Source organism: Pipistrellus kuhlii, unplaced genomic scaffold (assembly GCF_014108245.1).
Source record: "Pipistrellus kuhlii isolate mPipKuh1 unplaced genomic scaffold, mPipKuh1.p scaffold_m20_p_1, whole genome shotgun sequence".
Taxonomy (NCBI): Eukaryota; Metazoa; Chordata; class Mammalia; order Chiroptera; family Vespertilionidae; genus Pipistrellus; species Pipistrellus kuhlii.
This window is the reverse complement of record NW_023425404.1, coordinates 131,051,990-131,062,902: the sequence shown is the minus strand read 5'-3', so window position 1 is coordinate 131,062,902 and position 10,913 is coordinate 131,051,990. Positions and strand designations below refer to the sequence as shown.

The following is a 10,913-nucleotide window of genomic DNA, read 5'->3' as shown; positions in this document are numbered from 1 at the left end:
GTATTAAATATTGTGCAATTTCACCACTTCAATTTGCACCATGCCATTGGAATGTTTTCACACTACTTTAAACTTTTCTTTTGTATTACTTTGATTTTAAAAATAATAATAAGACTTTTAGCAAAAAAGTCTTATTTTCTCCTTTTCTCTCCTCCTAACTTATGATAAGTCAGCAGAGCACTCTGATTCCTTTTAACTCCCACTTCCAACAGTTCCTCCTTCCCTTGGGGTCTATTAGGGTCTCAGGAAAGTAGGAATATCTACCTGACTGATACTAATATTTCTTCCACATAAAACAAGTGGCCAGAAGTTTTGACCTGATTAAAACATTGACATAATGGCATCAACTGTAGTAAACTAAAATAATTTGTTGACTCTTTTAGAAAATGTTTTTTCTCCAAAGATGATGATCCATACTTTTCTAAGAAAACCTTTGAAACAGTTAACACTTTACCAATCCCCACTTTGATCACACAGAAAAACCTCACAAAAGCTCTGCTCATGTGGTTTTGTAGTGAAGTTATTGGAAACAAAAGTTCCAAATCCAACTGGCCACAAAGAGAATCAAATAAAACTAGCCACTTATTCCTCAAGTGCCAACTTCCACCATATGTAGTCCCCAAAAAACCAAAAGGGAAAAGTAATCAAAGTAAAGCGTAACAGAACTAGCATCACAGAATCATGGGAACAGGATTTGCTAAAGAAGTTCACCCAAACCTATGAAAATGAAAATCATCATTCTTTTAACAGCTGTCCCACAGACCCTATAAAGGAATGTGCTACTATGATTTGCATTGATCTGATTAGTGTATTTACATATTGCATCTTCCCTTCTGCACCATTCCCAATCAGCAGGCTGTCCAGTACATTAGCAGGAATACAGGGCGAATGCTGGATTTAAAGTCAAGTAAAATCTCCTAAAAATCTTTTTTATTGCCCTACACACTCAAAACAACATTCAAGATATAGTACACGGTTAAAATGGGTTGGCTCTGTTTACAAAATTATAGATTTAATTTGTTTTTTGTCCCCCCACTTTGACAGTTGATATCATAGGTCAGTTCTTAAGTATACACACACACACACAAACACAAACACACACACACACACACACACACACACACACACACACACACACATTGCCAACAGTATGGAGGGGAAATAGTAAAAGCGATTAACATACTATTTAAAAAAGAGTGCAAATTGCAGATCATTATTGCCTCACAACCATCAATTAAAGCTGTTAACTAGGGTTCCAAAGGGTGTATATCAGAAAGAATGAGAACTAGTAGGGCAGACACATAAATTAGAATATGCTGGTGTGCACACGATCTAATGAAAATCAGCCCAAGTCTAAAGGAAATCCAGCAGAGAACCTACAAGGAATCAATTAAGCATGGCCTTTCAACTATCTCTTTGGTAGACTATCACGTCGCTTGTTTTCCTTAGGAAACCCTAAGTGTCTAGACATGGCTAGCTTGGGTGTGAGGATAGCTGGCACCCGCAATGTGGGCTGGCAGGGAGAAGGAAGAAGTCCTCCACCACGGGGAAGAACTGGGAACTAACAGCCACAGAAGTGGTGTTATATGGTATAAATGAACAACAGCTACAATTTATTAGTGCCGTTTAACAAATTAGAGAAGTAAATCTTGAAGAGATCAAGAAATTTGGCAAAAGATTGCAAGGTAGTAAGTGGAGTTCAGAAACATAACCCAGGTCTGTATGGCTTCAACGTCCATGTTCTTTCTACTCTACTCGACAATAGTTTTACTCATCTCAAAGAGCTTGTCCATGTATTTTACAAACTTTTCCCTTCTGTTCTCCTAATAACTGTTGGGAGCTAGCAATAGGACCTATCCTTAAGAAAGAAGACCCATCAAGAGCTAAGTAAAGAGCTGGTACTCCAACCATCAGCTGGGTTTTGTGGAAAGATTGTCCAGTCCAAGAAAGTGAAAGGGGAAAGACCAAAGGGTATGAGATCAAGGCTGGTTCTATGGGACAACTGCACCTCAGGAATGACAGGTGCCTGGGACCCAACGGAGGTGCCTAGGTTCAACTTTAAACAATAATACCCCCACAATAACACATTAAAAATCAAAATGCATGTCAAAGTCCAAGTCAGTAAATTAAGAGTTAATTGCAAAGAAGTTACTTTTGACTCTGAAGCCCTTTGTGACGCCCAAATTGTAGTCTACAATCTGAAAGGAGTTGGGTGATAGACTGAACTTTTCTCTTTTTGCCATTTCATGTAGAGACCATGTTTCTGATGGGGGGGGGGGGAGAGAAAAGAAAAAGTTTTTCAAGTTACCACATCAGCAGCAAATCCCATGGAGATCATGAAAAAAACAGACTCTTTTCTAAGTCTGTCCAAATTTGTCCCATGGTGTGAATATAATACAGTGTCTTAAGGGGATATTGTACTGTAAGACACACAAATAAAATTAACTTGATTTATCAACATGGAAGGACCATGTGTTTACATATCGAGGAGATTGGCAGTTAAGGACTCATAAATCACAAGACAAAGAGGAACCTTGAAAATCAGCTTTCAATCCTCCTACCCCCTCTTTTGCTGAAGTATGTCCCTTAATGATTTTCCACTTGGGTATAAAGTAACTAATGGGCCTAGCCTGCCCCAAAAAGAATGATTGTAGAAACATGTGTAGCATTGGAATAATTGGGATAATTATCACTGGCTTTGTCTTTGATTGAGCATAACAGGGTGGTTTACCTAAACAACCCCAATCTGATTTTTGAGGGAGTTTTTAATTTGGATAAAGAACAAAGAAAACAATTCAGATATGAGTCCACTATTCATTCACTAAATATTTGTGCCAGACATTTAGCAAGAAGTAGAAGCACAATAATGAATGAATAAGACACTCAGTCTCTGCCCTTAGTGGAGCTTTGAGAAGGAGAGAAAATTAAATGTAATTTTAACATTAAAGATAATATCTGAAGCTATTACAATTATTTACTGATCTGTCCCATATTGTGAGCTTCTCAAAGCAATGAATAAAAGTATTTTCATCTTTTTCCAAAGCTATGAGAAAATAAAAATAAGAGCTCAATATATTTAATATTTTATTGCAATAAAACAAATTCATACACAGGTGGAGTCTGGCAGGCCTGTCCCAATGGGGTCCCATAGGGCCGGGCCAGTAGGAAAGAGGGGCCATGGGCAGTTGGCCAGCCAACCTTGCCCCCAATCTGCATGGGAGGGGCTGATCAGGGGCAGATCTGGCCAGGGGGAGGGGCCGCAGGCAGTTGCTCTGCCCCAGATCAAGATGTTGGGGACCCATCAAAGCCAGCCCGGGGTAGGGGGGCCAATCAGGGCCCCGGATCAGGCTGGTTGGCTGACACAGTGTGCGTCATAACCACTGGTCATTCTGGTCGTTCCGCGGTTCCAGTTGCTGGGCTTTTCTATAGAGAAATATGAAATAAACAGGTCAAAGTTTACAAAGGCATTCTTCTCTGCATTTTTATCTATTGTACATCATGATATGCAATCTTCATAGGTAAATGGGGGTAAAAAGTCTTAAATTTGTTTGCATTTTGCTATAAAATATATCCAAATATAGCTAGCCTATTTGTTTGCCATGGAAAGTGCATATAGGAACATCCAGTGCAGTGCTATGAACTCATTAATATTTACAAGTTTTAATTGACTAAACTAAACTATTAGTCAAAAAAGCAGTAAGGAAACACGGTTATGGAATTTCAAAGCACCCGTTTCACAATTTTGGCAGCATTAAGGTGAACTTCAGGAAACATGGACCATCAGACTTCTAGCCTCAATGTATTACATGTTCATCTCTCTAGTGTGTATATGTAAGACACTGGTATATGTATGCCATATTTCATAAAAGATATACTGTATGTACTCTTTTATGAAATTCCTGATTTTTAGACCTTTTTTCCACTTGTGATAATTGTTTCATCACCTTATAGTTCAAAAGACTTCTATGACCTCCTCAATCAGTCTATTAAACCACAACTCACCTTTGAGGTCTCTGCTTCTGAATAAGGCTTACCCTAATGACTTCACTTAAAAGTATATGTCCCCCACTATGACACACTCATTCTCCCTTACCTTGCTTTATTGTTCTTTAAAGTACTTATTTTCTCTTGCTCTATAACTTCTCATTTATTATTTTAAGTTCCATGTAAAACAGGGATTTTATCTATGTTATTCATTGCTGTTTCCCAGAACAGTGCTTGGCACATGGTATGTCTTCAAAAACTATTTACTAACTGAATGTCTGCCTAACAAAGAAAAGTCTCCACGTCACTACAAAGTGATTATAGGGCTGGCTGTCCTTCTAATTGTGATAGTACAATTAGTACCCAGTGAACTTGAGTAACCTGAATCTTAATTTTTTTTTTCTTTTGAGGACCAGAAATATGGAATTACTTGATTTTCCATGGACACCAGGCTATTTCTCTTCATTCTATCTGTCCTCATGCTTGTCCTCTTCCAGGAATGCCCTTCTATCATCCAAATCCTACCTAGATAATGTCTCCTAATTCTTTAAGGTAATTACCAGTCTTCTTATCTGAACATCATGACATGACTCTACCATGGTCCTTAGTACACTGCATTTATTTTATTAATTATTTCTCTATCCCTTCAATCAAACTGTAATTTTTTAAAGGACAGAAACTATTTTATTCATCTTTGCATGAATTCAACACAATAAGAACTGAATGAATAATTAAAAGAAAACTGAGTTCATTGCTCTTAGGAAGCAATATCAAGTGAGTCCAGCTGAGGGAGGTAGTATATGGGGAAATGCAAAAAGTCCAAAGACCTGGATTCTAGTACTGACTTTTACCACCGTTTTCAAATGTCTAGGATAAAAACATTAAACCAATACTGAAACCTTTTCCAAAGCTATAGGATGGTGTTACATTTAACCTAATGAGAGAAGTTATTAAAATGTCAGGTTTACATGCTCCATCTACTGGTTAAATTGTAGAAAAATATTATGTGGTCTTTTTGAAATGGAAGAGTGAAGAAATTAGAAAGTTTTATTTGTGATCAGTGAAGAAAAGAATCAAAACACTGTAGTTTGTAAAATATTAATGACGTAGAAAATGAACTGTTGAAAAAGAAAAATAAACACTGATAATCATATGGCTGTAGTGAAAAAAAACAAAGAATATCCTTCTACTTTTGGCTCATATACATGCTGTGGAAGACAGCCCCCATGAGCCCCACCTGCTGATGGTCACACCTTTGCACAATGTCCTTCACATTGTACCAGGCTCAGTCTGTATGAACAGTAGTATCCAGCAGGAGTGATAGCAAATCATTCCTTATATTAGGGTATCAAAAACTTAAACTTTCAGTTTAAGCCCCCACCCTCTCTCTTTCACCATTTCTCTTTCTTTTTCGGGTCACTTTTTTTGCGGGAACCAGCTGCCATGCCATGAGAACACTCAGGCAGCCCATGGAAAGGCCAACATCCATATCAGAAAGGAAAAAGTGAAGTTATCTCTATTAGCAGATGATGTGGTTTTATATATAGAAAATCTAAAAGACACCAACAAAAACTGTTAGAACTAATTGGTGAATTCAGTAAAATTTTAGGATACAAAATTAACATACAGAAATAAGTTGCATTTCTATATGCTAACAATGAAATATCTGGATGAAAATAAAAATTCACAACAGCATCAAAAAGAATTACATACTTAAGAATAAATTTAATCGAGGAAGTGAAATATTTACATGGAAAATTACAATACATCAATGAAAGATTTTGAAAAACAAACAAATAAATGGAGAAATACCCTATGTTTATGAATCAGAATAAATAATATTGCTTAAATGTTCATCTATAGAGACATCTATAGAGTCAATGTAATTTATCCCTATCAAAATTCCAATGGTATTTTTCATAAAAGTAGGAGGGAAATGCTATATTTTCTTGGAACCACAAAAGACCCTGAAGAGACAAAGCAAGAATTAAGCTGGAGAAATCACACTTCCTGATTTCAAACTATACTACAAACTACACTAATCAAAATGTATAATATATTACTGGCATAAAAGTAGATATATAGACCAATAAAACAGAATTTACAGCCCCAAAATAAACTAATGCATATATGATTAATTTTTGACTGAAAGTATATTACTGACTATATAATGGGGAAAGAATATTCTCTTCAAAAAAGGTACTGGAAAAACTGGATAATCACATGCAGAAGAATGAAATTGGCCTGCCATCTTTCACCACTCACAAAAACTACCTCATGTGAATGAAAGGCTTAAACACAGGCCTGGAACCATAAAAATCAAATAAACAATCAACAAAGTGAAAAGACAGTCTATGGAATGGAAGGAAATATTTGCAAGTCATATCTGATAAGGGGATAATATCTGAAATATAAGGAACTCAAATAACTCAATAGCAAAAAAAAAAAAGAAAAAGAAAAGAAAGAAAGAGACAAAACTTTCTGGGCCTAATTCACACATCTTTATGGTCTTTCTTCATTTCTGAAATTTATACTAATAAAAGGGTAATATGCTAATTAGTCTGGGTGGCCAGATATCTTCTGGACCTCTGACTTCCTCTGGACGGCTAGAGGGTGACCAGCCCAGCAAGGTGGCAGTTGGAGGATGATCAGACCGGTAGGGAGACAGTTGGGGAGCAACCAGGCCAGCAGAGGGGCAGTTTAGGGGTGACCAGGTTGGGTCAGGGGGGCAGTTGGGTGTTGGCCAGGCCAGCAGGGGGGAAGTTGGGGGTCAACCAAGATGGCAGGGGGCATGTTAGGGAGGTGACCAGGTTGGCAGGGGGGAAGGAGTTAAGGGGCAATCAGGCAGGCAGACAGGTGAGTGGTTAGGAGCCAGTAGTCCCAGATTGTGAGAGGAATGTCCAGCTGCCAGTTTAGGCCCAATCCAGCAGGCCAGGCTAAAGGACCACCCTCCACCCCCCTGTGCTCCAATTTTGTGCACCAGGCCTCTAATAGGAATAATAAAAACAATGGTGGGGAAAATAGTAAAACCTATGTATTACAGTTGCTCTGAGGATTGAATATTATATGTACTTGAAAATTTGTTGGAAACTGTAAAAGACAACACAATTACACATAATTATTACCTTTATTTCTAAAGTGATTTCCATAGTTAGAATTAGTGCTAGGGCATTTGGCTTCTTGTGGCTCGATGATGGGATTATTTTAAGATATTATCAAGAAAAATCCACTCTTCTCCAAGTGGAAGTTAGCTCACCTTGCACAAAGCACTTTGAAGAAAAGTCTTTCTATTTAAAAGTTGGAGACATGGGGGAGGGGACGGGGAGGGGGGGGTGTCAGGGAAATAAAGCAAACAAAAAGTCTGATTTAAAATTGGGCACAGGATCTAAATAGTCATTTACCCAAAGAAGGTATCCACAAATACCTGAAAAGATGTTCAATGTCAATAATCATCAGGGAAATGCAAAACAAAACCATAATGAGCTATCACCTCACACCTGTTAGAATGGCTATTATCAAAAAGACAGGAGAAAACAAGTAGTAATCATTTTGCAATATATCAGTGCATCAAATCAGCACATGGTATACCCTTTAAACATATACAATGTTCTTGTACACCAATTACACTTCAATAAAAATGGAAAAAATAAAAGTTAGTTTACTTAGTTTTTAAAGAATTGTGGTTTCTGGCCACCAAGAGCCAGGGCATTAACTAACAGCAGCTCAGTCATGAGATCATGATCAAGCTGAGCTATGCTCAATCTCTGCTCCACAGAAGGTATATAATTTGTTTTAAGCTGTTCGGTTTTGGAGTTACTTGCTACACTTAGTATGTGTTCAGTGAATCTGACTTAACTTTTTTTTTCTTTTTAAAAAATTATTGAATTCATTGGCGTGACATTAGTTATTAAAATTATATAGGTTTCAGGTGTACAATTCTATACTGGTTGACTTTTTAACATGAAAGTGCATACATCCATCTTCCTCGGAATGTTAGTCATTCTGCACACATATTTGGTGTTTGCATGCATTGCTTCTTCTCAGATACACACATTTCAATCTAATAAGAGCCCAGAGAGATATAAAGATTGTAGAGACTTTTACTTAAAATATATTGATATTTTACTAATATCAATGTATGAGATATGCCTTTAAAAAACATAGTCTGTCACCATTTTATGGTATGTAAGTGATGGGCATAACCCTCAATAGAGATCAGTGACTTATGTGGTTTTTGTTTTTTTTTAACTTTAATTTTATAGTCATCTTTCAAGTCTACCATTTTCCAAAGAATAGATAAATATTCATAGACTGATACTTTTTTCTTTCATTTTCTTTTTTGCCATAAAGGGATTTGCCTACTAACACTATGTAGATTAATGAGGTACAAAGTGAAAAGAGATGCATATAGGTAATTCGTTGAGATGCTGTCAAGGTAATGGTTTCTATATTATCTATAATCTTTTGCTTAAATTTTCTAGTGAAATTTGGATTTAATGTTTAAAACCTTAAAGTAGAGATAAAAATCAACTCATCTTGGCTTAACTGAAAGTTTGAAGCATACAGTAGATATAGATTCCAAATCTAGCTGGTGACTTTTATTAATTAAAATAGAAATCATAAAAGCAAACAAAATATCTTAGTTATACTAAAAAATCTTAGAGTAATGAAAACAAAGTTCTGAGACAGGGAAGATGAAGCAGATAATTTTTCAAGTGTCTAACTCTTCATTAAAATGTTTGGCAGCACCTTTTCACATATTGCAAAATTTGATTAGGTATTAAGAGATATTTGTTCAATGGTGACTATCTGTTGGAAAAAGAAAAATAGGAAGAAAGGAAATATATATATATATATATATATATATATATATATATATATATATATGACACATAGACACAGACAGTAGTGTGGTGAGAGCCAGAGGGAAAGGGAAAGGAGGTAGAGGGAAGGAGAGGCAGAAGTGAGCAAATTGGGAATAAATGAGGATAGTAAGAAACTTCACTTTGGGCTACAAGTGCACAATGCAGCGTGCAGATAATACCTTGAGTTGTATACTTAAAATCTGTGTGGTTTTATTAACCAATGTCACCCCAATAAATTCAATTTTTAAAAAAGAACTTAAAAAAAGCCAAGACCAGTTTGGCTCAATGGATAGAGCGTCGGCTTGGGGACTGAAGGGTCCCTGGTTCGATTCTGGTCAAGGGCATGTACCTTGATTGCAGGCACATCCCCAGTAGGGGGTGTGCAAGAGACAGCTGATCGATGACTCTCTCTCATCGATGTTTCTAGCTCTCTGTCTCTCTCCCTTCCTCTCTGTACAAAATCAATAAAATATATATTTTTTTAAAAGAACTATATTTTAAAAAAGGATACATTACTATAGATGGTAGGACAGCTAGGTTCTTTGAGAACTTCTCTTTGGCATTCTCACAGGACCTTGATCTTCTCCTGTTCTTGAAGTCTGGACTACATGCCTACTCACCTGCCAGGTGCAAGTAGTCCACCCTAGTGTGTTTATCATACGACTAAGTAAATCAAGGTCAATTTTCAGGCTCCCATGCTCCAATGAGCTCAGGCTTTAAACCTGACTAAATGTTATTTCTACAGGCTTAATAAACTTGGAGAGTTATATATTAAAAAAAAAAAAAAAAAAAAAAAAAAAAAAAAAAAAAAAAAAAAAAAACTCAATAAATACATCTTCACACTTATAGTTTTGGACTTTGTATCTAGGTTCTCTGTATGCAGGGGTGGAGGGCAAAAGAAAAATAGGCTCAAGTGTTTATGTAATCATAAGTCTCTCTAATCTTAATTTGGGAGAATAAACTACCTATAATTGTATTCTTATTATAACCTATTTATAGTCTCTTGTTTCGTTAACTTGTAATTGTGCATTACTTTTTAAAAGATTTAATTTCAATGAACCTTAGCAATGGGAAATGGGGGTTACTATAAATAGAGTTTAAAAAGCTAAGGTCCAAGAACATGTTATTGATAGTATAACACCTTATCTTACTTATAGTGACATAACCCTCTGGTGGTTTCCTGTCCACAGGTCCACTGTTATAACATCATTAAAATATTGTGTATATAATCATACCACTCATTTATGAATTAGCCACATTTTTGTTTTTTTCTACTTTAGAATCAGTATAAAAGGCGTTTCTGCCAAATAAATGAAGATTTGATGAATAACAAGGGAGCAAATAATAGGTTATTCATGATCATCTGCAAATACCTAAAAGAGAAATGAAACCTCAAAATATTCCATCTAGTACTTACCTATTACTGTACGTTTATACTAAGGTTAGTTATCACCATCCAGAAATACATAAAGATCAAATCTTCAGCTCTTGGCAGTATTTATCATGTTACCTGAACATAATAGGTACTCTCCTATGAAAGAGAGAAGGAGGAAAGAGTCAGTTTGCAGCAAGGCACAATACAATGCAGCTGACAAATGCACAATACAGCTACAAGCTGATGATTCCTTAAGATATTCAGTTAATTGCCTCAATAAGGATTTATAAACCCTCCTCTCTGGACTCTGCAGAGTTAAGTATTATGTACATTCACTCAGCTTTTAAAAACACAGTCCCAAACCTGTATCACTCTTTAAAGTGAGGAATTAAAGTTTACATGATGGGAGATACGGTTTAAAAAAAAAAAAAAAAAAGATAGGAGAGTAACAAAATAAGGCAAAGTTAACTTCCTGACAAAGAAATACAAAATCCCCTGTATCCTCTCATTTCAAAATCCCTCCAACTCTAGGCTAATACTAAAGGCAAAGGACAGGGGAAGCAGATGAGAGAGTTTGGTCATTTTGGGCACTTGTCAGAAAAACTAAATATTTTCCCCAAATGTTTTACGTTCAATAATACCCAACCACAATGTGCCAAGCCTGTTTTCTCTTAACTTTTCAAACCCCT

The 10,913-nt window shown here is 36.2% G+C and overlaps 1 long non-coding RNA gene across 2 annotated transcripts in view; it reads right to left on the bottom strand.

The window, feature by feature from the left end:
• Window positions 1-1,150: 1,150 nt before the first annotated feature.
• LOC123653320 overlaps window positions 1,151-10,913 on the bottom strand; it is a 46,839-nt gene continuing 37,076 nt past the window's right edge. For both annotated transcript variants that reach the window (XR_006743052.1, XR_006743054.1), the window contains exon 6: window positions 1,151-2,263. This is a non-coding gene — a long non-coding RNA (uncharacterized LOC123653320). The remainder of the gene's footprint in view (window positions 2,264-10,913) is intronic.